Source organism: Piliocolobus tephrosceles, chromosome 1, assembly GCF_002776525.5.
Source record: "Piliocolobus tephrosceles isolate RC106 chromosome 1, ASM277652v3, whole genome shotgun sequence".
NCBI classification, from domain to species: Eukaryota; Metazoa; Chordata; class Mammalia; order Primates; family Cercopithecidae; genus Piliocolobus; species Piliocolobus tephrosceles.
The window spans coordinates 30,699,257-30,710,666 of NC_045434.1; the positions used below are offsets into that span (position 1 = coordinate 30,699,257).

An 11,410-nucleotide genomic window follows, 5' to 3' on the forward strand; every position below is an offset into this window, starting at 1 on the left:
GGCGATAGAATAAGACTCTGTCTCAAGAGAGAGAGAAAAAAAAAAAGAATTAATAAAAACCTCAGGTACCCACCACTCACCTCTAGCAGTTATCTCAGCTCCTCTTACTCAAACATTGTCATGTAATGTACACTGCAGAAATTCTCAGTCTCTTGGTTTGACAACAACAGCACAGTTATCTCAAAGGGTCACATGGAATCCTGAAAGCTAAATTTTATTTTTATTTTTATTTATTATTATTATTTTTTGAGACAGAGTCTTGCTCTGTCACCCAGGCTGGTGTGCAGTGGTGCAATCTCAACTCACTGCAATCTCTGCCTCAGCGGTTCAAGTGATTCTTGTGCCTCAGCCACCTGAGTAGCTGCGATTACAGGTGGGCATCACCACACCTGCTAATTTTTGTATTTTTAGTAGAGATGGGGGTTTTACCATGTAGGCCAGGCTGGTCTTGAATTCCTGACCTCAAGTGATCCACCTGCCTCAACTTCCCAAAGTGCTGGGATTACTGGTGTGAGCCACCCCACCTGGCCAACAAACAATAATTTGTTGACCTATTCCTCCAAAGTACTTCCCAATATTTGTCCTAGAAACAACCTCCCTTCTTTTTTTTTTTTCCATTTTACCTGTTTCTTTATGATTTATGCCCATATTCTTGATAATATCTTTATAAAACTGCCTCTTGATTCATCACTTTTAGAAATCATCGGTTGACTTCCTGGCATAGTAAAAAGAGTTTACTTGTTCAACAAATATTAATTGAACAGCTACTATATGACAAATTCTGCTCTATGTGCTAGGGTACCAGAGGCACAAAACAGACAACGCCTTGATTTTGTGGAACCTGCAATTAAGTGGATTAGACCCTTTTACAATCCTTCCACCCATTTCCCATAGTTCTGTTATAATCATATTTTTAGTTAAATTAATCATCTGTGTTTGTCTATATAGATATTGTTCACTGTAGTGATCTAAACTGTACTATAATTGTGTTTCTTCTTTCTGCAACTCTTGAATACCTTAGACCATTTGTACTGCTGTAACAAAATAGCACAGCCTGAGTAATTTATGAACAGTAGATATTTCTCTTTCACAGTTCTGGAGGCTGGAAGATCAAGATCAAGGCATCAGCATCTTGTGAGGGCCTTCTTGCTGCATCCTCACTTGGCAGAAGGAAGGCAGAGGGCAAAAAGAGCTGAATTCTGTGTGAAACTTCTTTTTTATAAAGACCCTAATTCCATTCACAAAGGAAGTGCCTTCAAGACCTAATTACCTCCCAAAGGCACCGCTTCTTAATATTATTGCATTGGAAATTAAGTTTCAACATGAATTTTGGGCAACACATTCAGACTATAGCAGGTTGTTAACAACCTAATTAGAATCCTAATCCGTTTTTTCCCTAGTTTACCCCCAAATGTTCATACATGTGAGAAAAGTAATCTTTTTTTTCTTTTTTCGAGATGGGTTCTCGAAAAAACCCATCTCTGTGTTGCCTAGGCTGGAGTGCACTGGCTATTTATAGGAGCGTTCATAGCTCACTGCAGCCTCTAACTACTCCTATCCTTCTGCCTCCACCTCCTTAATTGCTAGGACTATAGGCACATGCCACCACGCCTGGCTGCAGTCAGTTTTCTTATTTTCCTAGAGCCTCATATGTGGAAACTGCTGTTTTGTTTCCGTCTGTATTGATTGCTCTCTAGGCCTGCTTCTTTGTTATTGCATTGTACTGTTTCCTAGATTCCATGTTTTTCTCTGTCTTGATCTATATCCCCTTTTTATTGAAGTATATTCTTAATGAAAGTCAGAGAAAGATAGAAATAAATTTTCTGGGTCCTCGAATACATGAAAACGTCTTTAATCTATCTTCCAGTTTGAAAGGTATTTTTTTTTCCCTCAGAATTCTGAAAGCATTGCTTCAATTATCTTCTAGCATTCAGTACTGACGACAGAATTCTGATATTGTTCTCTTTCTTGCTCTTTTGAATAGGATCCATTTTTCCTCTCTGGAAGCTTTAGAATCTTCTCTTTATCTATGGAGTTTCAAAATTTCACAATGACAAATCCTTGTGTGAATTACTTTTTTTAAGTCATTGCTCAAGGTATTTGGGTTTCTTTCCATTTGTAGACTACTGTCTTGTGGATCAGGGCAATTTCTAGTATTATTTCTTTGATAGTTCCTCTCTATTGACTCTTTTTCAGAAATTTACAACTTGGATGTTGGCCTTTCTAGATTGATCCTTTACATCTCTTTTATTTTCTACTGTTTGTTTTCTGAGATATTTCACTTTCTCTTTTAACCCTTCTAATCATATTATTCATTACAAGCGTCCCCAAACCCCGGGCCATGGACTGGTACTGGTCTGTGGTCTGTTGGGAACCAGGCTGCACAGCAGGAGGTGAGTGGCTGGCAAGGGAGCATCACCGCCTGAGCTCAGATCAGTGGCAGCATTTGATTCTCCTAGAAGCGCGAACGCTATTGTGAACTGCACGTGTGAGAGATCTAGGTTATGTGCTCCTTATGAGAATCTAATGCCTGATGATCTGAGGTGGAACAGTTTCATCCCCAAATCATCCCCCCAACTCCCACAACTGCCATCCATGGAAAAACTCTTCCACAAAACCAGTCCCTGGTGACCACTACTTTAAGGGATCACATTTTTAATTTCTAAGATATCTTTTGTGTTCTCTGCTTATTTTTTAACAGTATTCTGTTTTTGTTTTAAAATCTCTTACTTTCTCAGAAAATTTTAGAGTTTTAAAAAGAGTTTCTTCTTTCTACATTACCACTGTCTTCCCTGGGTCCTTTTGTTCTGTTTATTTAGTTTAGGATGATTAGGTGGGAACCAGCCATTTCACTTGAGGGCCATCTTTTTTCAGGGACTGTTCAGTTTTTGCTCTATGGAATAAGTTATCATTTAATTTTAGTGGGATCGTAGGTGGGAGAGGAAATAATTTCATGTGATCAATCTGCCATCTTCAAACAGAATCTACGAGAGAAATAGAAAGGCTTTCACACATACAATCTTTAGATTCCTCTTGATGATCGTCGTTAGTAGGAGTAGCGAGATTTATAGAAACAGTCTTTAAATTTCACTTTTTAATAAGCTTTCTATCTGAGCCTATTAGCCCAGTTGTACAGAGGATGGCAAAATAATGTCAAGGTTATGAGTTTGCTCTCCATGGAGTTTAATTAAACTTACTTAATTTCATGAACTCCATCTTCTCCCCTAACTCACAGAGAAGGTCAAGAATGTTATTCTGCAAAGCTATAAATGTTATTTTGGGTAGCTATCAGCAGCTGTAAAATGAAAGCTGGATTATTTCTTGCCTATAAAATTGACAAGAAATAATCCAGCTTTCATTTTATTGCTGCTGTTAGAACTCCATGTCCTAATGAAATACTATAACATGTTACTACAGGAGCATAAAAGGAACAAAAAATACTGGCAAATTAAAGGAAAATAGAGAGAAAAATAGTACAGACATATCACTATACATCAATTTACTTCTGCTGGGGGAGAAAATCAGCCCATTTGTCTTACTTAGGTCATTTCCCCAGAACCTGGCTTTTAGATGGAGATTGGTAAGAGAAAGTTTTTTCGTTGACATTGTTTTCAGACAGTCTCACTCTGTTGACCAGGCTGGAGTGCAGTGGCACGATCTTGGCTCACTGCAACCTCCACCTCCCAGGTTTAAGTAATTCTCTGCCTCAGCCTCCCCGGTAGCTGGGCCTACAGTTGCATGCCACCACACCAGGCTAATTTTTATATTTTTAGTAGAGACAGATTTCACCATGTTGGCCAGGTTGGTCTTGAACTCCCGGCCTCAAGTGATCTGCCCTCCTCGGCCTCCCAAAGTACTTGAATTATAGGCATGAGTCACCACACCCGGCTTGTAAGAGAAAGGTTTATTGGGGACTGCTCTGAGAGACAACACCCACAAGGGAGTAAGGGCAGGGGGAGAAGTTGAACTGTGATACAATCACAACAGAGGCCTCAGCTGATCCCACAAGAAGCTCTGGAACTGGGAATTCCTTCAGAGTTGTCTCACTTTGAGGCAAGAGGCCAGAACTTTCTAACCTCACATTGACCAGTTGTTGGATAAGCGCTATCCCCAAGAAAGGACATGACCTTCTGGGGTCAGGACTTCAGTGAAGTGCCTCTCTTCAACTGACAGCAGTCTCCAGAGTTTTGCAGCTGTGATCCAGCCATCAATACACCTGGCAGCTGGGGTGCCAGACCACAGCATCCACTAGACCAGGGGTCCCCAACCCCTAGGCCACAGACTGGTACCAGTCCATGGCCTGTTAGGCGCTGGGCCGCACAGCAGGAGGTGAGTGGTGGGCAAGTGAGCAAAGCTTCATCTGTATTTATAGCCACTTCCCATCACTCTAATGACTGCCTAAGCTCTGCCTTCTGTCAGATCAGTGGCAGCATTAGATTATCTTAAGAGTGTGAACACTACTGTGAACCGCACATGTGAGGGATCTAGGTTGTGCACTCCTTATGAGAATCTAATGCCTGATGATCTGTCACTGACCACTGACCATCACCCCCAGATGGGACCATCATCCCCAGATGGGACCACCCCCAGATGGGACTTCTCCCATCACCCTCAGATGGGAAAACAGGCTCAGGGCTCCCACTGATTCTACATTATGGTGAGTTGTATAATCATTTCATTATATATTGCAATGTAATACTAATAGAAATAAGGTGCACAATTAATGTAATGTGCTTGAGTCATCCCTGCTGCTGCTGGTTCATGGAAAGATTGTCTTCATGAAATTGGTCCCTGGTGCCAGAAAGGTTGGGAACTGCAGCACTGACTACATAAAGTAGTTCTTGATCTCTTGAAAGTTCATGAGCTGAAATACTGTATTTTTCTTTCATTTCTTCTAGATACCTACAGGAGGAGAAAACAAACTATGTTTGAACTGAGGAGGAACAAAGGATCTGTTTAGTCTGTAACTAGATAATTAGCATCCAAGAAACAGAATGAATGGAATAAACTTTTGAAGAGTTTAACTATTTTATTTCATGCTGTTTTTGCATTTTGGGCATACTTCCTTTGTTTAGCAATCATTCTTAAGTTTTAAATATGAAGCCAAAGTCGTCATGTTTAGGTTTATAGTACTAAGTTGGGGGAAGTTCAAAGACAATACTTACAGAAGAAAGAAACACTTGGCATGTATTTTAACTTCAGTTAACAGGTATGGAAAAGTAATAGTCAAAAATTCTTATTTTTTGCTTTGTATTTAGGGAGAAAGAGAAAAATAGAGACAAGTATACTAAAATAGTTCAGCCTTTAAAGATATAGAGAAGTTTCGGGCATGAACTTCCTGTAATCCCGGAACTTTGGAAGGATTGCTTGAGTCTCAGGAGTTCAAGACCAGCCTGGGTAACATAATGAAACTCCTATTTCAAAAAAAAAAAAAAAAAAAAAAAAAAAAAATTAGCTAGGCATGGTGGCACACACCTGTAGTCCTAGCTGTTCAAGAGGATGAGGTGGGAGGATCACTTGAGCCTAGGAGGTTGAGGCTGCAGTGAGCCAAGATCGTGCCACTGCACTCCAGCCTGAGAGACAGTGAGACCCTATCTCAAAAATATATACATAAATAAACGTGGAAGAACAAAACTTTCTTTAGTACATTAAAGTGTTTCCACCTTCAACCTGACCCACAGTTGCTGTTGTTGTTGTTGTTGTTTTCTCTCTCTCTCTGTCTGTTATTCTCCCCCTCTCTCCAACTTAGGGTTTCTGTATGTTATTTTATCTCTAAAAAATTACATTGTATTTCTTGGAAAAGGTAGGGAAATTCAGTAACATCTTTTTTTTTTTTTTTTTTTTTTTTTTTTTTTTTTGGAGATGGGGTGTCTTGCTCTGTTGCCCAGGCTGGAGTGTAGTGGCACAATCTCAGCTCACTGCAACCTCTACCTCCCAGGTTCAAACGATTCTCCTGCCTCAGCTTCCCAAGTAGCTGGGATTACAGGCATGTGCCACCACACCAGCTAATTTTTTTTTTTTAATTTTTTTAATTTTTAGTAGAGACGGGGTTTCACCATGTTGGCCAGGCTGGTCTTGAACTCCTGACCTCAGGTGATCAGCCAGCCTTGGCCCCGCAAAGTGCTGGGATTACAGGCTTGAGCCACTGCGCCCTGTAGTAACATCTTTTGTTGTTGCTGAAAAGTCAGCAATTTAATATTTCTAAGCAAAGATATATAAAAGTCGTTCAAGACAAAAAGCTAAGGGAAACAATGATTTGAAACTTTAATTCTGCTCTCTTAAGCTTCAAATCTGTGGAAAACAGAAGGTAAAAGAAGAGAGAGGAGCTTCACAGTCTGAGAATCAATTTTCCCTTGTTTTTGGGAAACTGAAGAACATTAATCAAATAACTCAAGACTTTTAAAGAGGGAGGGAGCAAGTTTTCATTTGGTGGTGACTTAACTGGGTTCAGTATGACAAGACGCATTGTGAAGTCAAGCAGCGGCTGAGTCATGTATTGGAACAACTGAGCTTCACTTCCAACAGGCAGCTGGATTTAGTGTCATGTGGGAATTGAGAACAAAGGCAGCTGGTTTTTCTGTGTCATAATAAAGGCTCCAAAATGGTGCGGAGAGGGGAGTGGCTTCAGCATCATCTCAGAGAATCTTCAGAAAACTTTTCCTGGAGATTAGGCTCATTCAATTGAATCCTGTTCCGTATGCTCAGTTGTTCCTGTCTTTGTGTCAAAGAGAGTTCCATCAACTGTGAAATCTTGGACCGATAAAATTCAAAAGGTGCTTTCGGACAGGTGATGAAAAATAAGCCTTCCTCCTCTGTTCTCCAACTTTCCCGTTCCTTTCCCAAAGGCAAATCTTTTTTCCAGTTTCTGGAGTATTTATTTGCCTCTGAAATATTCTAACGTGTAGGTTTTTAAAATATACACTTTATATTTTTGCTGCCACAACCTCCTAAGTATCAATATAAATATAATAGCTTTGTTTTAGAAAATGAATTTAGTCTCATGAGCTTATAATAAACCTGTGCTGATGCTTAACAATTGATTACTACTTCTTTTTAAAGTGATTCTAAACAATGTGTGTGTCCTCAAATTTCTCCTGGGACAGAATTCTATAGTTTTAGGGCTGACACATTGCAGTTTCTCTGAAGGCCAGGCAGAAAACTGAAACATAAAATGTCTAGGAGAAGATAACTGGAAGTGGTGGGTCACGTACAAACTGAAGTTCCTAGTCTAAAGGTATTCCAAACACGGAGGTTGTTATAGACATGGTACAACTAAACTACATAGTTGTATGGCCCCTTATTACACAGTTCATTCTTCTTAAAAATCACAAATATGTGTATCTATCACCAGCCTTCTACTACCTAGCCTATTTTTCCTAATTTTAAAAAAATTACAGAGATCACTTTAATAATTTCAGGATCTGGTAGATAATTTGGTTTGGTCCCAAGAGATTTAAATGTAGTGTGGAAATATTGTTTTAATTTCATAAGGTGGTCAGACAGGGTAGCTCACACATGTAATCCCAGCACTTTGGTAGGCCAAGACAGGAGGATTGCTTGAGCCCAGGAGTTCAAGACCAGGCTGGGTAACACAGTGAGACCCTATCTCTACCAAAAAAAAAAAAAAAAAAAAAAAGAAATTAGCCAGGCATAGTGTTGTGTACCTGTAGTTCAGCTACTCAGGAGGCTGAGGCAGGAGGATCACTTGAGCCTGGGAGGTCAAGGCTGCAATGAGCTGTGATTGAGCTACCACACTTCAGCCTGGGTGGCAGAACAAGACTCTGTCTCAAAATAAATACATATATAAATAAATTATGAGGTCAAATCACGGAGCGCTTAAGGACACAGGCCCTGAGTTCTGAGACCTGAATTTGAACTTTAGGTTAGACATTGGCCAGATTCGGCAAGTTGTCCAACTTTTTGGGAACTTAGCTTCTTCTTCTATTTTTTTTTTTTTTTTTAAACAAAATAGGTATTAATAGGACGGAGGCGGCGGCGGCGGCGGGAGCGGGAGCGGGAGCGGGCGCGGGCGCGGGCGCGGGCGGCGAGTGGAGCAGACGCCGCGGCGGGAGTGGACCGAGCCTTGCCGGTGCGCACCTGCCCGCAGCGCCCGCGGAGCGCGCAGCGCTGCCCGAGCGCGACGACCTCCCGAGCAGCGGCCGAGGTGGCGGTGTGGGCGCGTCAGGCCGCGACGAGGGCGCTGAGACAAGTTTACATGTATTGGAGACCAGACCAGAAGCCCTTCTGAATTAAGATCTCACATTCTTGGAGGTGGCATCGAAGAGCACTAAGATCAGAAGATGAGTGAGCTTGACCAGTTACGGCAGGAGGCCGAGCAACTTAAAAACCAGATTCGAGACGTCAGTAAAGCATGTGCAGATGCAACTCTCTCTCAGATCACAAACAACATTGACCCAGTGGGAAGAATCCAAATGCGCACGAGGAGGACACTGCGGGGGCACCTGGCCAAGATATACGCCATGCACTGGGGCACAGACTCCAGGCTTCTCGTCAGTGCCTCGCAGGATGGTAAACTTATCATCTGGGACAGCTACACCACCACCAAGGTCCACGCCATCCCTCTGCGCTCCTCCTGGGTCATGACCTGTGCATATGCCCCTTCTGGGAACTATGTGGCCTGCGGTGGCCTGGATAACATTTGCTCCATTTACAATCTGAAAACTCCTGAGGGGAACGTGCGCGTGAGTCGTGAGCTGGCAGGACACACAGGTTACCTGTCCTGCTGCCGATTCCTGGATGACAATCAGATCGTCACCAGCTCTGGAGACACCACATGTGCCCTGTAGGACATCGAGACCGGCCAGCAGACGACCACGTTTACCGGACACACTGGAGATGTCATGAGCCTTTCTCTTGCTCCTGACACCAGACTGTTTGTCTCTGGTGCTTGTGATGCTTCAGCCAAACTCTGGGATGTGCAAGAAGGCATGTGCCGGCAGACCTTCACCGGCCACGAGTCTGACATCAATGCCATTTGCTTCTTTCCAAACGGCAATGCATTTGCCACTGGCTCAGACGACGCCACCTGCAGGCTGTTTGACCTTCGTGCCGACCAGGAGCTCATGACTTACTCCCACCACAACATCATCTGTGGGATCACCTCTGTCTCCTTCTCCAAGAGCTGGCGCCTCCTCCTTGCTGGGTACCACGACTTTAATTGCAACGTCTGGGACACGCTCAAAGCCGACAGGGCAGGTGTCTTGGCTGGGCATGGCAACCGCGTCAGCTGCCTGGGCGTGACTGATGATGGCATGGCTGTGGCGACAGGGTCCTGGGATAGCTTCCTCAAGATCTGGAACTAACGCCAGTAGCATGTGGATGCCATGGAGACTGGAAGACCATTCCAACTTGGACGCGTTACCATGAGAGCATATCCCATCCAACCGCACTAACGTGGACACCCTACACCTCCCCTCAGAACTTCAAAAGGGCAAGATCTTTTTTCCTTCACTTATTGCTGAAACCAAGAGCACAATTCCCAGTAAGAGAAGGATCTCTGTGCTGTAAAACTAAAACAAATTGTGCATTCCTTCCGGGGCCATCGTCTTTTGTTTTCTTTTTTGTCTTGAATGAATTTTAAAAGGAAATATATAATAAAAATGTTAACCAGAAGGTAAAAAAAAAAGGTATTAATAATAGTTGTTTCAAATGTTACATTAGGTAAGTCAGGTTAAGTGCTTCACACAGTACCTGATACCTACTTGGTAACTCAATAAATGAGAGCAATGATTATTACTTAGAAAACCTTGTATAATATTATACTCCTTGGACTTGAATTCCCTGATAACTAGCTTTTTCCTACTTATTTTAACTTGAAGATCATTAAAAAATGTTTTTCTATCACCTTAAATATTTGTCTCTTCTTTATGCTAGAACCATTCCAATTCTCTTCTGGTTATTTTGAAATATGTTATAGTCACCATACTAATCTATATAACAATAGGTCTTATTTCTTCTATCAGAATGTTTATTTGTACTCATTATTATCAACTTCTTTCTCTTCATTCCCTTTTCTCATTATCTTTCCCAGCCACTAGTAAACATGAATCTACTCTCTGTCTTTATGAGATCCACTTCTTTAGCTCTCATATATAAGTGAGAATATGTGATATTTGTCTTCCTGTGCCTGGCTTATTTCACTTAACATAATGGCCTCTAGTTCCAACCATGTTGCTGCAAATGACAAGATTTCATTCTTTTTATGGCTGAATAATATTCCATTGTGTGTGTGTGTGTGTATATATATATATATCACATTTTCTTTATTCATCTATTGATGGCACTTAGGTTGCTTTCATACTACGGCTATTGTACATAGTGCCGCAATAAACATGAGAGTGGAGATATCTTTTCCATATGTTGATTTCCTTTCTTTTGGATAGACCTACCTAGTAGTGGAATTGCTGGAGCTTGTGGTCGTTCTAATTTATTTATTTATTTTTTTTTTTGAGGAAACTCCATGCTATTCTCCATAGTGACTCTACTAATTTATATTCCCACCAACAATGTACGATGGTTTCCTTATCTCCACATCCTTACCAGCATCTGTCTTTTTTTTTTTTTTTTAAGACTGAGTCCTGCTCTGTCCCCCAGGCTGGGATGAAATGGTGTAATCTCAGCTTGCTGCAACCTCTACCTCCCGAGTTCTAGCTATTCTCCTGCCTCAGCCTCCTGAGTAGCTGGGATTACAGGCACCTGCCACTACATCTGGCTAATTTTTATATTTTTAGTAGAGATGGGGTTTCACTATGTTGGTCAGACTGATCTCGAACTCCTGACCTCAGGTGATCCACCCACCTCAGCCTCCCAAAGTGCTGAGATTACAGACGTGAGCCATCATGCCCAGCTGCCTGTCTTTTTTATAGAAACCATTTCAACTGGAGTGAGATGATATCTCATTGAAGTTTTGATTTGCATTTCTCTGATGATTAGTGACATTGAGCATTTTTTCATATACCTGTTAGCTGTTTGTATGTCCTCTTTTGAGAAATGTCTATTTAGATCTTTTTTTATTCTACTGAGGCAAGGTCTCATTCTATTGCCCAGGCTGGAGTGCAGTGGCATGATCTCAGCTTACTGCAACCTCCACCTCCTAGGTTCAAGTGATTTTCCCACCTCAGCCTCCTGAGAAACTGGGACTGCAGGTGCACCACCACGCCCGGCTAATTTTTGTATTTTTTGGTAGAGACAGGGTTTTATCATTGGTCAGGCTGGTCTTGAACTCTTAACCTCAAGCAATCCACCCACCTTGTTTTCCCAAAGTGCTGGGATTACAGGTGTAAGTCACCGCATCCGACCCATTCAGATTTTTTTTTTTTTTTTTTTTTGAGATGGAGTTTTGATCTTGTTGCCCAGGCTGGAGTGCAATGGTGGATCTCGGCTTATTGCA

General features: G+C 41.8%; 1 pseudogene across 1 annotated transcript; it reads left to right on the forward strand.

Annotated features, from left to right (window-relative positions):
• The first annotated feature begins 8,048 nt into the window (after positions 1 to 8,048).
• LOC111539358 lies at positions 8,049 to 9,633 on the forward strand (annotated as a pseudogene). The gene is made up of 2 exons (XR_002730648.3): positions 8,049 to 8,089; positions 8,206 to 9,633. The product of XR_002730648.3 is annotated as a guanine nucleotide-binding protein G(I)/G(S)/G(T) subunit beta-1 pseudogene (transcript).
• The last annotated feature ends 1,777 nt before the right edge of the window (positions 9,634 to 11,410 follow it).